The sequence below is a fragment of the Ceratosolen solmsi genome, unplaced genomic scaffold, assembly GCF_000503995.2.
Source record: "Ceratosolen solmsi marchali unplaced genomic scaffold, CerSol_1.0 scaffold25, whole genome shotgun sequence".
NCBI classification, from domain to species: Eukaryota; Metazoa; Arthropoda; class Insecta; order Hymenoptera; family Agaonidae; genus Ceratosolen; species Ceratosolen solmsi.
Genome location: NW_011948444.1, coordinates 1,621,675 through 1,640,924, shown reverse-complemented (window position 1 = coordinate 1,640,924; position 19,250 = coordinate 1,621,675). Strand labels below are relative to the sequence as shown.

Sequence of the window (19,250 nt, the reverse complement as noted above, 5' to 3'; positions counted from 1 at the left end):
TTATGAGAGTTTTCTATATAGCTTTTTATTCTGTGAAGTTAAATGTTGCATTAGTCCGCTGCAGTAGCTTCCATCTCTACTTTAATCTGATCTTTATAATGTAAGTAAAATGAATTATGAGTGTATGATCATGGAAGGGCATTCACTACTAGCTGTTATGGTATTGTGATGCAATTACTGTATTTATCGCAGTATCTTACATAAATTTAAGAATAAAGAAATATAATATTTGAATAAATTATGATATTAATTTTCCTCTCTGCGATCGCAATATAGAGCTTTTCAATGTGATAATTATAATCTCTTCATTTTCAATTATATTATTTGAAGACAAAATTTACTTCAATTATAATAGTTTATTGTGAAAAAAAAACTTTTCTACCTTTATAAAATGGAAGATTTCTAATTTGAATATTGAATGCTGTAACTCATATGTCGTTTTATTTCAAGCTTTTATCTAGTTTTTACTTTCTTACTTTCTCTCTCTCTCTCTCTCTCTCTCTCTCTCTCTCTCTCTCTCTATCTATCTATCTATCTATCTATCTATCTATCTATCTATCTATCTGTCTGTCTATCTATCTATCTGTCTCTCTGTGTGTGTATAAAATAATCATCAGAATATCACTGTAAAAATAAAAAATATTTCAAAGATTAAAAGAATATTTCTTTTTAAATTAAATAAAAAATTTAATATTGAATCTTCAATATTATAAGTTAAAATTATTTAACATTAAGATAGGATAATATTTATATTATGTGAATTTTCCTTGAATTGAATAGAATCAAGATTTATGTTTTAAAAAAACTATAATTTATTGTATATCAATGATAATGAAATAAATAACATAATCTGTACTAATGTAAACTGCACAAAAATATAAGGATAAATTATTAAATATTTATTAGAAATTAGTATTTATACTCCTTTTCATCATTCGTTATTTGAAAATAGATTACACGTTCAGAAAATATAATATTTTATATTATAATTAGAAATAATGAAGAAATTAGTTTGTCCAATATTTTTAGAATATAATAATACGAACTAATATCATGGATATCTATCGAATAAATTTTGAGGTCGGTTCATAAATAAATTTATGATTCAAAGAGGGAAGTTTTAAAACTTTCATTATTATTATATTTTTTATAACTTTATTACATTAAATACTAGATTATATAATAATAATCTTTAACGTGTCAATTTATATTTGAATTAATTATTAAAAATAAAATTTGTAAAGTACAATAAAGAAAATATCAAGTTATAATTAACATGAAATTTAAAAGTCTTATAAAGTACATTTGCGAATCATTAATTTTAATTTTTGTAATGTATTTCAATTATTCTTATTTTAATGTAATAATTTTAATTCGGAAAATTAAATACAAATAATTAGAATATATTTTTTCAAATTTTTATTTATATTCTCATAGATTTAGTTTATTGTGCTAGTTATACAACATTGTTAGGTTTCAAAAATTTCTGTGTCTTCATATTTTATATCTCTGTTCTTTATTTTCCTTATTCTTTCAGTATTTATACTAAATTTAATTGCTTTTTTCTAAACTTCAATGTCATAAATCAATTTTCAAAAACTGACTATCTTTTTCATTTTCTGTCTTCCTTTTATTTAATAACTAAAATCTGATGAAGCTTATTGAAAAACTTATTCCAACTAATACTATATTTTTTACACACAGTATACATACAAGTTACACATATAAGCAATGAATTCATACGAATCATATACTTTAATTAACATACCTATATTCAGTTAAAGAAATTTTATGCATGTTATGTGAATGTGCTCACTTATGAAAACGAAACATGAAAAAGAATAGTAGATTGGTAAGGTAAAAAGAAAAATGTGCACTGTATATATATATATAGATAGATAGTTAGATCAATAGATAGAGTTGTACTTTTTTATGTACTTTAATGCTACATTTAACAATTTTTTAAAAATTTGAATCAAGTAGAAAATAATTACAGAAAGCAACATTCATGTATTATTGAACATTATTAAACTGTTTTAACATAATTTTTAACAAATTTTTAACAAATTATTTTGAAAATAATAAATAGGCATTTATTAACCTATGTCCCTTAAATTTTATAATATTATGTTAATAATTATGAAATAATTAGGGGTATTATAGAGTCATGTTATTAATTTTATAAACAAATATTTTATAATTATTATTAGTAAAATTTATTCATAGATAACTTAAAACTCATGTTTATAAATCTATTTATAAGTATAATGATATATAATGGAAGGGTATGTTTTTAAGTTGAATTGTATGAGATGAAATCGAAATCAGATTTTTTTCAAATAAATTAATCAATTTCATTTTTTAATGCGAGTAATGTTTCGTAAAGATTATCAATTAACTTAATCATTCATGCCATTAGTTTAAAAGAATAAATTTTTATGCAATTGTTAATTTTTTTTTGTAGTTCTTCTTAATTACAAAATATAATATCAGAGCATATATTTGAAAATATGATGAACATAAAAATATAGCTTATAAATTAATCGAAAATATTTTTAAAATATTCAAATGAGTTTATAAGCTTTAGAGCAGGATAAGAACTATAAACTATTTCATATACATAGTAAAAATATATCCTATAAGCATCTTATATAGTGAGAGAGGCTAAAGAAATCGTTAAATTTTAACGATGAACAAGCCTACAGTAAATGCAGATGAGAGATTATTTTTCGAGTTGAAAGATACTAAATATACATAAACGTATGTATAGAAGTATAGTGCGAGGCGCTTGTATTAAATGTGGTAAGTAGGCCTGTACTGTATGCACAATACACAGTAAATATTGCTCACCGCATACTGTACACTATAGTTTTCATCTCGCTCAGTGCACACTGCATACTCTACTGTGCTTACGTGTGTTAGAGAAAATAATCTTAGTGATCTGCACTGTAGATTCAACGCATAAATAAGGAAAATATTTAACAAAACGCGCGATCCAACGTCCTGTATACAAATGGTGTGCTTAACTCTCGGCTGTGCATATAAAAGCCGCCTTTTCTTAACACTCTCTTATATACATATGCATGGATATACATGCACGTATATTACTTGTATGCTATAACGGCTTTCAGCCACCCGCTTGGACTCGCCTCTGAATTAATCTTCCTGTGAATTATAAGTCTCTCTATCTCTCTCACTATTTCTCCCTCTTCCTATCAATTTACTTACCTACCTATCTCCCAACCTACATACATATTTATATATGCATGCGCTCCCACATCTTCAATCCCAGAGAATCATATAATTAGTACTTACAGAAAATGCTAATCGGTTAATTTATTGGGATAGTTGTCAAGAAACAAAAAAAAGAAATAAAAAGAAGAAAAAACAAACTCCTCAAGTGAAAAGACGAAATCATTTACTATTTGTTAGAGACTATTTTATAAGTTTTTCTAGTATACTTTTTGATATTGTATTTTGGATTGGCATATGAATGTTAACTCTCTAGATATGTGAATATTGATATAATAAAGAACTATTATTTGGTTGATTTATTACATTATGAATCATATACTTTTCTACATCATTCTTCATCATTAATTGTATTCGCTTCTTTAACTAGTAGTCATTTCTTTTAATAATAAAAATATATTACTAAAATAAAATATAAAACATTTAATGCATTTTAAAATTAAAGTTCTTTAGATGGGAATGCGTGACTAATAATTTACCTCACGTTTTGCATTTTTTCATCTTTCGTAGTATATGGTTAGGAACAATACCAAAGATCAGAACAATACCAAATAATAATGAAAAATCAGAGAGTTATGTGTTATTTTATGTGATCTATTTGTTATAAATTCATTTAAATATTGTTTATATTATTTCAAGTCTGTTGTAAACAAATAATATTTGATTATATCATTTATGAGGGTGTTACGTATTTAAATGTTAGTATATATAAATGTGTATTCATTTTAATTTATATTTTTATAATCATTTTATGGCGTAAATATGTTCGATCTTGCACTATGAGAATACAAAAATTATTAAAATGAAAGAAATACTTAGGTTTCGACAGTTGAGTTAGAAAATCCGCATACACGAGGCGAATAAAATATGATGGAATTATTTATTAGCAGAAATTTATATACTATTTCACAATTAATGAATAAGATGCATTATATAGAAAGTACAGAAAGAGAATCTCATAATCCATTATTAGCTAGCCTGTATACGTATGTGCACGTATGGCCTGCGTGTATATGTGTTACATTGGTTATTCACACGATTTTTTGATGGCGACTAGAAAATTAATTTTTAATATTCGATTGAATTTTCTGTATTTTTATTTTCTGCATAATTATCTAAATAGTCGTACTTTATGAGTCTAGTAGGTCTATCTTTTATTGAATACATTTATAAAAAATTAAAGATGTTGTGTAATATAATATGTGACCAAATTTTATTTTACACATAAATGCATTTCTGCACATTATTAATAAAATGAGAGAATGAATGCATTTGTCGTAGATGGGATTGCGATTTAAGTGAAGTTTAATGTAAAAGTTAATGGCAGAAATAATACAAATAATGAGCAAAGAAAAATAACTAATAGGATAAGCTTAAAATACAATTAGTCTCTAAATTATAAGGTTTATTAGTATATAAAAGTACTGTATGAGAAGACCATCTTCCATATTTATAGGAAGCAACCAAATTTGCTGGGTTCCTTCTGAATTTATAATGAAGAATCTGAAATTCGCATACTTTCTCACATAGAAAAATCCTTCATTTTATCCTACTATTCTTATTTGAACATAAATATATTATTATTAGATATTATAATATCTAATATTATAATAATTATTAGATATTTATCTAATAAAGTGATACTAAATTTGTATATTTGCTACATGTATATTAATTTCATTATTTCTTTAAGTGTAATTTATTAGTACACTTTTTAGTTATGCAGAGATTTCATTTTTACTGTAATAAGCTTTATATATATATTATTATTATTACTCTGCTTTTAAAAGAAGATTATACCAACATTCTCTAAGCTAAAACAAAATATATAAAGTATAATTACTCTTTCAATTTTTAATTAATTTATCGATCACAGTTTGATCAATATTTTATTATGAATGAATAAATGTTATCTGTCCCATCGTAAAAAAATTTAAAGGAAATTTAAACTAAGAATTATTCCTGCAGAACTGCTACTCTAAGTAAAAGTAATAATTTAAATATAAGTGAATAAATGTTTATTAGTGTAAGAATAAAGGTAAATGATTTACTTTTAATTTTATTGTATGCTTTTTGAATACCAAGTTAAAAAATATAAATTTTGTATTCATTAAAGACTCTGAAATATCATTATTATACATTGTTATAAATAATTAATGTTTTTTTATAAAATTTATTACATCATGCTAATAATTCAATCATTATTGATGTGTCCATGACGATATACGTAATAATGAATGAAAATTATGTTAAATATTTGCTTTTCTAATATTCTTTATAAATTTACAAAAAATTTTAAATTATATAATTATTAGAAATATTTAAAGAACACAAAGTAAAATAAATAGAAATATTTTAATACTAGAAATTGATAAGAGTAGAAAATGTATAAATTGACTATTTCTTGATGGATATATGATACAAGCATGACATTGAAATGAAAATAAATTAATCAGTTTTTAAGACTACAAATGTCAATCGTCTTTGACAAGCCTTCTTTTAATTTGCATTTTGTTTTTATTTAATAGAGATTATTTATTTTAAAATTATGCTAGAGATACATAGCTAACAAATATTACGATACATAGATTAAAAAATATTAATGTAGAAAGTACTTTATATATTTAAAAGGGAATTAATTATTTAAAGGAAATATTAGCAAAATATGATGACAGAGGAGAAAGAATAGGGTGAAAGAAAGTGAAGAAATAGAATCCAGGCGTCATTATGTGATGTAAAAAGGTGTAAAAGAAATAAAAAACAAATACAGATTCGTTTGACGAGTGTAATTTAATAGGATGATTTTCTAAAAAAAATCATGAATTTAACATACAGGCAATCTATCTGTTATTCAGTACCACTTGATATAGCTTAGTATAGAAGCACCTCGATAAGAAAATTCCCATAACAATGTGCAAAAAGGAGAAATAAGAACTATGCATATAGTCTCTCTGTCGACAACCCATTGCGCATAGCAAGCTAAGTTATTGCATTCGACGCGCTACCGTTATGCTCGTAGAAGAGAAGTTTAAAAAGTTTAAATATAAAATTGAATGTCAATTATATGTATTAAAAAAAGAGGGACTTTTATATCCAACTGTCGAACAAAAAGAAACCGAGAGTGATAGAAAAAGGACGAATGATAAACAGATAAAAATAAGGATATAGGGAAAGCAAATATAAGCGAAAAGAAACATGACAGAAAGGATTTGAATTGGGTAAACAATTTGAAAGTATTACAAATAAGAAAAAGCAAATCAATGTGTACTGATAATAAAATGAGAAGAACTTCTGTGTAAAGATTTTTGAAATCTAATTCGCATTTATTTATAATTTTATTAAAAAACAAGTATAATTTAAAAAATTTAAAAAAATTTAAATTTAAAAATAACTTAAATTTTTTAAATCAGAAATATTTTGTACATTATAAAATATATAAGTAATTATGCGATGTAGTATACGCGAAATATATTTTGAAGTATATTATATCATTTACGATGTCAATTTTAATGTTCTGTTGAAATTATACTACATTCCCAGTTATATTAAAAAAATCAAAAAATAAAAAATTCTTTATAATCCATAATGTTTTCTTAAATATCTTATTTAAATAAATCTATACATTCTACTATCCAGACAAATATTTATGTTCAAGAATAATAAAGCAAAGATTATTACGAATTTTACAAAAATATCATTACTATAAAGACACATTTTTCTGTAAGTCTCATAATAACGCAGATATATATAAATTTGAAAATTTTTTTAGTGTATATATATACTCAGCTATTTTAAAAAACATCCAGATATCAATAATATTTAGCAATTTACATATATAGAGCACATACATTTGAGTAAAAAAAAAATTATGATAAAGCATATACCCAAAATATCCAATTTTAGTTCAAATGAGTAATAATTTAGACATATCTTCATATATAATATTGTATCTATATATGTTAAATTAAATATAATAGTTTTTAAATCTGAAATCTTAAAATATTTTTGTAAATAGTGTTAATATTGGATATTTTGTTGCATACAGTATTTTTTACATCTGAGTGAATAAATTTTATTTTTATGTTGTTCTTGATTTTGATATTTAAATTTGCTTATCTTCAATTAAGAATACTTTTATTCTTATAAGATAAAAATATATAAATATAAGATAGCAAATGGATTTACTTATACATGTATGGAAAATAATTTTATCATATTTAATATTTATTATTCAAGTTGTTATTAATTATCATTAAATAAAAATGTATTAGATATAAAAAGTTATAGAATTTTCTATAGTGGCAGATTTAATTAGTGTATGATATTTTATGTTGTATCTATAACATTCATCTTTATATATTTAATTAGCGTACTGAATACAATACAATATATTTGGGCATTAGTTGTCATATAAATTATTTAATAAGAAATGAATTTTGTAGAGAGATTGTAAGCAACGTTTCATTTAATTCTAATTAACAAAAGTACCCATAAATATAGGAATAGAATAAACGTAGATACATAATAAAAATTTCACGCGAAGATATTTAATTATAGAAATATTTGTCGAAGTAGCATTTTTATGCATTATATGCAGCTTTGCAGATGGAGAAAATATGGAGAAAAGATAAAAAATTTAATATTTAATTGGATATTCACATAGGAGCCCATCGTATATACATATACATATACATATATATATATATATATATGTGGGGGGGGGGGGAAGTTACCGAATGGGCGGACAAGGAATAAGCCCTTGGGCAAACTCATCAGTTAGTTGTGTAAGAACTGGACTGAGTTTGAGTTTATGAGTACGTTCTGTTGTCGTTTTTAATTTATTTAAGGCTATACATGGCTACACCTTACGTATCCAAGCAGTAAGATATATGTATGCAGTTATTTGATCAAGACTAAGTTCAAATTTTTTTCATTTTATTTAATAAACCTTATATATATACCTATATATATATATAATTTTAGAGCATTTCTTTTAATTGTTTCCTAAAATACTTTTACTTCATTATATGAATATAAACAATACATTTTTTAATTAGTGTTTTTTATTATTTTCACAAATTAAAATATAATTGGCTACATTTAACCGTTAAGAAATCATGACAATTTCTTTTTATAATATTCAATTATAAATTTTTTATATATGTATCTTATATATGTGCTCTTATACGTATTACAATAATATGTATTCTTATAAGTACTCAAATTAAAAATTGGTTAACTATAAACATCGTTAAATGTGAAATATTTCCTTATATTATATAATGCATTAATCATATATTTTCGTAAGATAGAAATGTTTTATGAATACGTAGATAATTAACAAAACAAAAAGGACTCTTCGTAAAATAGTTTTAAATATCCAGCGTTTTATTGTATTATCGTTGTTTTTAAGTCCAATGATCTATTGTCATATTATAATATTCAAATAACAATAAAATTTATTCTGCACATATATTGAGTAATAGAAAATACTTTATGAAGGCAATTTTGTTCTAAGCATTATTTTCGAATATAATGGAGAATCCTTAATTGATAATTCAGTATCAAAATGATAATAATGAGATGCAAATTGCACTAATGTCAAATCATATTGGAAATTACTTTCAGAATATGAGAAATTCAAATCTATGTTAAAGGATAAATGCATATTAAAATCTTTATTCTTTATTAAACTAGTGATTAATAATAAATTATCTTATTTATGTCTCAAATTTCTTGGCAAACTAATTAATTTTTTTCATGATCTTCAATATATTTTACTGTATTATAGATTTGTGTCTTATTATAGATTATTATAGATTGTTTCTTAATGTAGATTAATTATTCACTTTAATAAGTTTTTTGATCACTACATTTATATGCCTTAATATTTTTAATGGGAACACTTTTAGATTTAGTAAACTTTTTAAAATGATTTACTTGTTATAAATGATTTTTTAATTTGTCGAATGTATTAAATGATCTTAATCATGTATGTATATAAGAAATAAAATATTATAGTGTCTAAAATATTATTGAATATAATTTATATTATATTATATGCAAATTATTGATTAAGTAAACTTAAATAAATAAATAAAATTAAAAATTTGTTTTCAAACGATATAACAGATAATAGAAGAGACTAGAGTAGATAACGAAATAAAGAAAAAGTCTTGGGATTTATTACTTAAGAAAATTTATCCGAACCTCAATCTCAAATGCTCTTAAGATGTAGGTTAGTACAGAGGTATCCAAATAAGTCCGGCACTTGAGATCCTAGATAATGTGTACAAAGCTCACTGAACAGAAGAATGGTATAAAGAAAGAGAGACAGAAAGACGAAAAAAAAAACAAAAATAATAAGAGAAAGAAAGAAAGCCAAGGGGCAACTAGCAAAACGTGCAACACCAAAACAATCAACCAAAGTCACGTCCTCTCTCTTTGCAACTGTATAAATGGCCAACCTCGATATCGCTCGTACACTAATGTCCATCGCAAGCAGATCGACGCTGCCTTCCTCCCGACAGACAACAGTTTCCTAACGTTTCCCCATGATCGAACTATCCAACACGAACACCTACGGCTACACATGCTGAGACGCGACGATTGACGCCTAGCCTTCGAACTATTCTGCATTTTCCGTTACATACCAAAGCATTGCTGCGCATCATCTTTTCCTCTCCTTTCGCGTTACCGATGATCTTTGCATGCTAAGGAAAAAGAAAGAAAGAAGTGACCCTTGCGGTACTCCCACTGTCGGAGTAGGGGAGAGGCAAAAGCCTCGTGTATAAAGTGCCTTGGTGGCGTTGGGTCATATTCTCATCGTCAAGACGCAGTAAGCCAGTATGAAAGAGAGAGAGAGAGAGAGAGCGAGAGACGGGGAGGGGGGGATGCGCGTGCGTGCACAATTGAGTGAGTGAGTGAGGGAGGTAAGACAGGCTGGAGAGTGGGGAGAGCCGAGAAACAATTCTCATAAGCTGCCCATCCCCGCGGGTAACCAATTTATATGACTCTTGCCCTCTTCGCTCTTTGTATTACATGTACGTCTGTTTTTCACTACAGTTCATAAGCCTTCGTGTATTTAGTCCTTTTTACACTCTTAGTTTTTTTTTTTTTTTTTTTTTTTTTTTTTTTTTTTTTTTTTTTTTTTTTAACGTAGACACAATACGAACATTATTAAACACAGATCAAGTAGACTTCTAATACATATATATATATATATATATATATTATTGTTTTAATGAACGATTTTATGAAATAGAGCTAATACGCGATGGAAAGTTTTCAGTATTACTAACTTTTCTTTTGCATCTTCAATACTTTAACACAAGCTCTCCAATTTTATTTATATACAGGAATATCAAACAAATATATAAAGATACAAAGTGAATAATAAATTTAGTAAATAAAAGAACGAGCAGTTTTGTTCAGAAAAATCGACTTTTAATATACATTTGAACTATTAATAACATTATTACATTATAATAATGGAAAAATTATATAATAATATAATTGAAATTAGATAACTAAATTATTATAAGCTTAATCTATAAATAGAATTTAATGCAAAAATGTTATTAATTATATAATGATAAATTATTCTTATTCAGATATATGATTAGTTGTATAAATTTTATATTACTAGCACAAATTATATACTTGTTCAATACGATACATAAATTGTGGTTGATATTATTAACATAATGTGCATTGAACTAAAACATCAAAACAATTTTATTTTTATAAAAATTTTAACACGCGAATATTTAATTTAATTAGAAATGAGATTTTCGTTGACTACTGCATTGTATATATTCAATTTCTTATTTATGCTGTCTATAAATAGCAAATGTAGTATAATTATAGTCAATAATTATTATATCATATAATTATATACGTGTAATTATAGTCAATTATAACTTTATCCTAAATTATATTTTTAGTCATATATTCGTAAAAAGTATTACATTATTTTTAGTAATATATATATAATTGAAATAATTGTGATTTAAAATTCATATCTCAAGTTTCCATACAAATTTCTGTTCTCTTTTTTCCCTCTCTTTTTCTTTCATTTATTCTCGGTTAGAAAATTATCTATTATTAAATTAACGTGAGAATGTATTTAATATTTATTGCTACACTAATAAAAGCGATTTTATATTATTTAATTTAGCTTATTCGTTAATTCAAATATATCAGATAATTAAAAATAACTTATAATTATTGTTATAAATAATTAAGCGAAAAAAATATAATAAAATATTTATGTATAAAAATTTTATATCTTATTCATAACAATAATTATGAAGATACTATTAGTTATTCCGTATGATTTTTCTTATCTGCTATCAATAATGTAGATATAGATTTTGCATTCAGAGTAAAAGAACTTATTTCATCATTTACAAATTGTACAATTTTCATCAAAATAAGTCACACGACAACAATTCAAATCTTTAAAGATAATTATTTAATCATTTATTATTTTTCTATAAGTTGACTATTAAAATTATTATAATTATAAAATATATTAAATTATAAAATATTCCATATTACTACATATATGATATACTTATATTATTCATATTATTGTTATTTAAATATATAACATAATATCAACTTAGAGATTTTTTATAGTAAATGAAATATTTATACTCTAATTTTAATTATATGTATCTATTTCATTATACAATTAAAAATATTTCTCAAATCATTTATTCTAATAAGAACACAATGATTAAATGTATATATATATATATATATATTTTTTTTTTTTAATGAAATTAATATATTAGGAGTCAATAATTTTATTCTTATAGTGAAAGTATGAAATGCAATTTAATTATATTTATCAATGAAATAAAAGAAATTAATTATTTATTATTTATTACATTATTTATGATTGTATTTTTATTATATTGTATAAATGCATATTTATTATTTCATTATCAATATAATTAAATATACAAAATTACATAGAGAATAAATTTAAGAACAAAAACTACTTTTATGAAATAGTAGTATCCAAAATGATTAGTTTTAATTGTTGATACATGGTAATTAATTATTAAAAACTAATTGTTAACAAATTTAAATGAATTATACATACAGAGAGATGTGTATGTATGGCAGTAGTTAAAATAAAAACTCACGATTAATGTTGTCGCTGAACAGACTAAATTCGTTTCTCGCGTTCTTTCACTATCGTTATTGATGTTTCATCAAAGCTCACCGTCTGGTTAATCTGCAATAATGGAAATATATGTTTTTACTTTGAATTCAATTTTTATTATTTAATATTTTATTGAATTAGCATCTTCAAAATCTAATTCGAATTTCATGAACAATATTTGTATTGTTATCAAAACTTAAATGTCGTTAAAATCTTACTTTATTAGAACTTATTCAATATTTATTGAAGATATGTTTGTTATAAAAAGCACAAAGGAGGCAAGATTCGTTTTATTTTCATTTCATTAAAAATCAAGTCGTTTCAAATTAAAATCTTAGAGGACAAGTCTTATATTATATAATAATAACTTAGATATCAATAGATTATTGTCTGAACTATGTGTTAAATACATATTATCAAATTAATTAAATCATTTACCTAATTCTTATAATAATGATTATACATCACTAAACATTCTCTCAAATTCTATCTGTAATTTTTTAAATTAGTAGGTAATCATTTGAGAAATCAAAGCTAAAGAGATATAATGTAAACACTATTTATATTTTATTTAAGAGAAACAGCAATTTCAATTCTATATCATAAAGTATAGTGAAAGAATTTTGTTGAGTTGCTCTAGTGCATTGATTACCATGAGCGAAATAATAACGTTTGTCTCTATTCTCGTAGGATGTATTAACTCGGGCAACGAGGAGCTTCATTTATGTACGCATGTTTTAAATGATTGTAACTCTTCGATTCTATGAAGTGTTGGCGTTCCTCTTTTTTCTTGGCGGCTACAATACGTATTACATAATAGTTTTATAATATGGATATGCGTCATACAGTAGCTGTAATATATTTCACCGTCACGTCATAGTGCATTAATCTTAAAAATTCCTTGCATTGTACATGTTTATATAGATAAAAAGTAGCTTCAAAGTTTGAAAAAGAAATGACTGATTATTATATTATTATTCTTATAAATAATGTTATAAATGAAAAATCATTTTAATAATACCACCCCACTACCATATAAAATTCATGATGTCAATCACGCATTTTTTCTATGAAAAATTATTAATAAACGAAAAATAATACAATCCATAATTACTAGTTCTTTAATTCTACTAAATATTAATCGTATTAATTACTTTTATAAAAATAAATTATCATTGTGTAATTTAAAGAATTAAAAATAAATTTTTTCAATTTCGAAATATTGTTTATTTAGATTATAAAATTTATCTCTCTCCTCGTTTTTACAAAAAAAAAAATAACACAATCTCACTTATTGTTGCTCAAATACATCGTAACATAGTTAATAATTTTAATTCATGTACGAAATTCTTTTTTCTCTTGGATGTGCAAAAAAAGTAAAAAAAACGAATGAGCTGCTTAGTAATGCAAGCACGTAGCGAAGGCAGATTCGATCTGTAAGATTACTTCCCAGTAGTAAAATGAAAGAGCACGTTTTTGCTTGCTAATTAGACAACCTTACGGAGAAGTTCTCTTCTCCAGCCCTTATGCCAATGTGTCTGCACGTATTCGGTTTTCTTGGTTCTTCTATTTTTTATTCATATATTATCTATCACAGTTTCATTGGCTATGTGATTTTCAAGGGCGAAATGGACTCGAAGGTATTGAGTATATACTAAATAAGCAGACAGAAATATGCAATAATGAATGTAAATATTGAAATGATGAAATTAAAAAAATTATAAATAGGTTTTTAGAATTTTAAATAGTATATTATAATTTATTAATATTTATTAAGTAGTTTACATCATTTATTATGCAATTTTAGATTAAGAATTATATCATTTATTATGCAAAAATTATTATGGTAACATTTGAATTTTGACAACCTATCAATGTATTCAACTAATATCAAGCGATAAAGTTTAATTGTGTTTATATATTGATAAAATGTTATTTAATATAATTAGTTTTCTAAAATTATGTTTTTAAACATTGTAAGGATAATTAATATCATATAGACATAAATTTACTTTCGATGTACCTGTGCAGTTTAGATTTCTACCTGTGTGTTTTAAAGTTTAGAATATGTTTAAAAAAAAATAAGATAAATACGTCACTTATGAGACTTAGTGGCGTGCTTAATTTTTCAGAATAATTATATTGTAAAGATAATTTTAAAAACCAGTATATATGGTATTAGTACATTAGTTGAGAGGAAAGTGCCCATCTTGAAAATCGTACAATTCGAATTTGATTTTTAGATCAGTAGAGATCCGATTCTTCTTTAAAGTTTACTTGTACTTTCAGCATATTTCAATGCTTCAATGGACAATCGATCAACATTTATACAACATAAAGTTTTTATACTTTTAAGTATAGTTTTAAAATATTGCTTTTTATAGTAATAAATTTAGATATATATTTTATTTTTCAATTTATGTATTTATATGTAAGATATGATTCAATTATTGTAATTATAATAAGAATGTTAATTACTCATTAATAATTTTTTTCAGAAACAACTATTATTTTTAATACATATATTTTAATCATTTATCATGAAACTAATCAATAAAAACAATATAAAATTTATATATAAATAATTTTAATCAAATTTAATAAAATCATGTTATAATTTAATGCAATTATTTTTAAACATTTACTTGATATAGCAATACATATTACTTAATGTGAAGGTGCTATTTAAATTGTTAACTATATAACGGATTTTATATATAAAAGGGTGTAAAAATAATTGTACATAGTAGTAATTGTTTCGAATGACATAAAATTTTTTTTCATATCAAAATAATTGTATAAATTTATTGTTTATGTTATCATTATAGAATCATTTTAAAACGATTAAAATTATTGTTTTATCTTTTTCTATATAGTTAGTAAGGATAAAAAAGGATATGAATGTTTTCATGAAAGATAATTTTTATTATAATCTTTATTTGTGCTTCTTATGTACTTGCAAATTAATAAGCTTGAATTTTAAAAGCATGTATAGATTTTTAATTAAATTAGTATTAATCAATAATTTTTAATATTTTAAATTAAATAATAAGGCACTCTTAAACGTACTTCTAATACTTAAATATACTTTTGTCGCAAATATTAAATTAAATTAAATTAATTGAATTAAAAGTTCTTTGATTATTTAGAAGTGATAGAAGTATTTTTTAACTATCTATTGAAAAAAACGAAAAAATTTTGTGATGAGATATGCAAGTTAAGCCATAAATAGAGATACAATAAATTGAGATACAATAGAATAATTAGATTATATACAAAAAAATTTATATTCGCATTGAATCAAATGTATTATAAAAATAGTTGTAATGAAAATTAAAAATTTCATATTTTTTAACCTCTGACGAAATTGATAAGTTTATTAAATTATTTTTATATGAAATTTAATATTCAAATATTTTTTATTATTAATTATAAGACTAACTAATTATTAATAATATGGGATAAAAATAATATAGGAACAAGATGTAATTTTTTAAAAATAATTCTTCACTTTATATGCTTTGTATAATAATATTTTATAAATATATTTTTATTTATTTATATTAGAATGTAATACGGGCATTAATTATGTATTTAACATTGAAATTAAGTTTATTTTGGATTGGTAGAAAAGTTTATTTTATTTTTTAGTATTTGGAAAATTTTTATTATTTCATAATAATGTTCTGTTTGAATACGTCAATACATAGTATTACACAAGGAGATAAGTGTTATACAAAAAAAAAAAAAAGTATACTTCTTGAATTATATAGAAAAATATAATATAAAAATTTGTATACTACATACTTTCTTTAAAACCCGTTAAATCTAACATAAAGTATGACAGTGAAAATCAAAATTGTCTAAGTTATCAGATACATACAAATTATAACACAGTGGGTATGTATCATAATACATTAACATAATACATTAATAAATAATATTACCTTTTTAATTCATCAAAAAATTTTTAATATATTTTAATATTTAACTGATTATCAAATTATAAGTAAAACATAGTTTATATATTAAGTACATTAAACAAACCTTTATTACAGATAGTGATTACATAGTAAAAGAATATGTTATCATATATGATCTTCTAAATCTTCTAAACTTGTTATAATTAGGTGTGGATTTATATTCTTACTTTCTGTATTTAAGTTTTACTGTTAAATATATTTGTAAGTGTGCATTAGTTAAAAATGAAAAAACTTTTCTTTAATATTAGTGTATCAGATTGCACGTCGCATGTCACATTACTTATTTTGCTTCTGGTTATTTTCTTTGCCTTGGTCCTTCCTCGTATTCTTCTTTATCTTCTACTTATTTGATTTTATTTGATTTTTTTATACTTCTTCTTTTTATATTCTATCTTTTTTATGTTCTTTTAAAACTCTTTTTTTTTATCGAATAAGTAATACCTTTACTAAGATAACGGGGAAACATAAAATACAAATGTATAGTCCAAAAGTTTCCTCCTAAATGTTAAATAACATCATTATATGTTTAAATATTATATATAATAATATTATGAGATTATATTTATTATGCTACAATTATCTTATTATGAGTTTAATATTTATAAGTATCTTAAATAAGTAGTCTATTTATTTTTTTAATTAAAACAATTTTAAGTTTATACTTATATAAATTGATTTAATAAATTGCTTAAATTCTATAAATTTGTATTAAAAATACATTATGAATAATTCATTTTATTTATGTTTTTCATAATTATATCAATCATCTCAACTCAATACAATCCTAAATTTGTTTGATAATTTTGTTTTATAAATTCATACCTATAAATTATTCTTTTTATTGTACTATTAATATTTAATTAATTATATCAATAATACGTGAATATCAATCTATAATTTTTTTCTATTGATTGAATAATTTTTTATATTCTAATAATTTCTTATGTTTACATTTTTAGTTTTCCCGTACAATTTATAATTATAATTTATTTATTATTTATTATATTATCTAAATAAGTTATGATTATCTTATATCTTTAAATATGGCTTTTCTTTTTGATATCAAACAATGATATTTGAAAAATTGTATTTCATATATATTCATGTATAATTGAGTTATTACACTAGTCATACATTGCAAATAAAATATAGATAGTTATTCCATTAAATCAGATAAAAAGTAATACAGTTATAATATAATAATCAGTTTAGTTGCTTACAATAATAATTATATAAATTTTAATATATATATATATATATATATATATACGTATATATGTATATGTGTGTGTGTTTTAGAAACGAAATTCAGTAAAATGAAATATATTATCAAATTTAACAAGTTTAACAACATTAAAATCCCATATAACAAGCTTTTATTGAGCAATTTATGTTACATGATGTATCGAAGGCATGTTTATTGTGCTTCAAACCGGATAAAAAGAATAATATATCGATTATTTTTAAGTTTTATTTAAATTGGAATTTTTCTATTCTTATATTTATATTATTGTACGTAATATATTTTGTATAATTCCTTTCATTGTAAAATTCAATTAGAATAAAATTTTTAATTTTATAATTAAATTAGTTAAATTTAAAATATATATGGAATTATATTTCATTGTATCAATAATACAAGTATTATTTAATATTTATATAATTAACACTACTATTAAAATTGCAAAATATAAAAAAAATTAATAATTATTAAATGTCATAAAAATACATTATGAATTAATTTTAATTCATATAAGGTATAATAATTAAATTGTTAAAATTATTAAGTAGAATTATTACAAGTAAATAAATGTGGTCATTTTTTTAAGTATAAAATAAGAAAAGCTTTCCCTAGTATAAATTTTACGCATTCTGTATTTATATTTTCTAAACTGTTTAGGTATGCTTGTTCATGCATATATCTATTGTACCGTATTCGTTGGCTTATAGTTTATAATTATATACTAATTAATAGGTCAACTAATGTATATAAGAAATATGATATGTCCGGGAAGAGATAAGAAATTAAATTAAATTAGAGCTTTTTAACTAAGAGTTTTGGATGTGTTAAAAATCAAAAGACTTTCTTCTTAAATTACTGATAATGATTCTGTGATAAAGGTTCCATGAACGGTTCCGTACAACAGTTAAGAGCGAGTGTAAGCTTTAATTTTCTTCACTTTTCATTTAAAGATCTATAATATATTTTTAACATTATTATAAACTTTATTGAACTGAAATATAATCATACATTGTAATATTATGGAAACAAATGGAATAATCTATTATTCTGATAATAAGTTATTAAACGTTAAAAAATTGAAGTGATAACAAAAATATAAGTAATTAAGAAAAACGGAATAACTATGTATTATGCAATTGAGGTGGTGAAGGTTGTAGTAATAGGAAGGATGTGGATGGATCGCAGAGAAGAGAAAGAGCTTTAGCTTTCTCCACTAGTGCTGTCTTTCGATCCCACGAAGGTTACTGATCTCTGCAATGCGTCTCAAGGTCGTTATATTTCTTTACCGAGCTTCTCTCCTCTTGCAACACTTTCATGCTCGCGTACTATATCTGATAGTATCCAACATCGCTTATACGAGCATCCAGCTTCATTTACCCGCTATTTATAGAAACGCGCGAAAAAGAAAATATTTTATTCTTCTAACTAATCGACAATTAAATTAAATACCAAATTAAAATACAAATAAGTAGAAAATATTTTTCTGTTATATATTAAGACGAATTTTTTTTTAATATAAGTAAACCAATAATTTTTTAAAAATTTATAACTTAGTGTAACAATGACCATAAATATTAACGAGTGAATTATAAAA

General features: G+C 23.0%; 1 protein-coding gene across 3 annotated transcripts in view; it reads right to left on the bottom strand.

The window, feature by feature from the left end:
- The window catches only part of sano (CABIT domain-containing protein serrano), a 77,313-nt gene that overhangs the window by 29,798 nt on the left and 28,265 nt on the right, over positions 1-19,250 (bottom strand). For all 3 annotated transcript variants that reach the window (XM_011504359.1, XM_011504360.1, XM_011504361.1), the window contains one exon: positions 12,411-12,502. The gene's annotated coding sequence lies outside the window, so the exon portion shown is untranslated. The remainder of the gene's footprint in view (positions 1-12,410; positions 12,503-19,250) is intronic.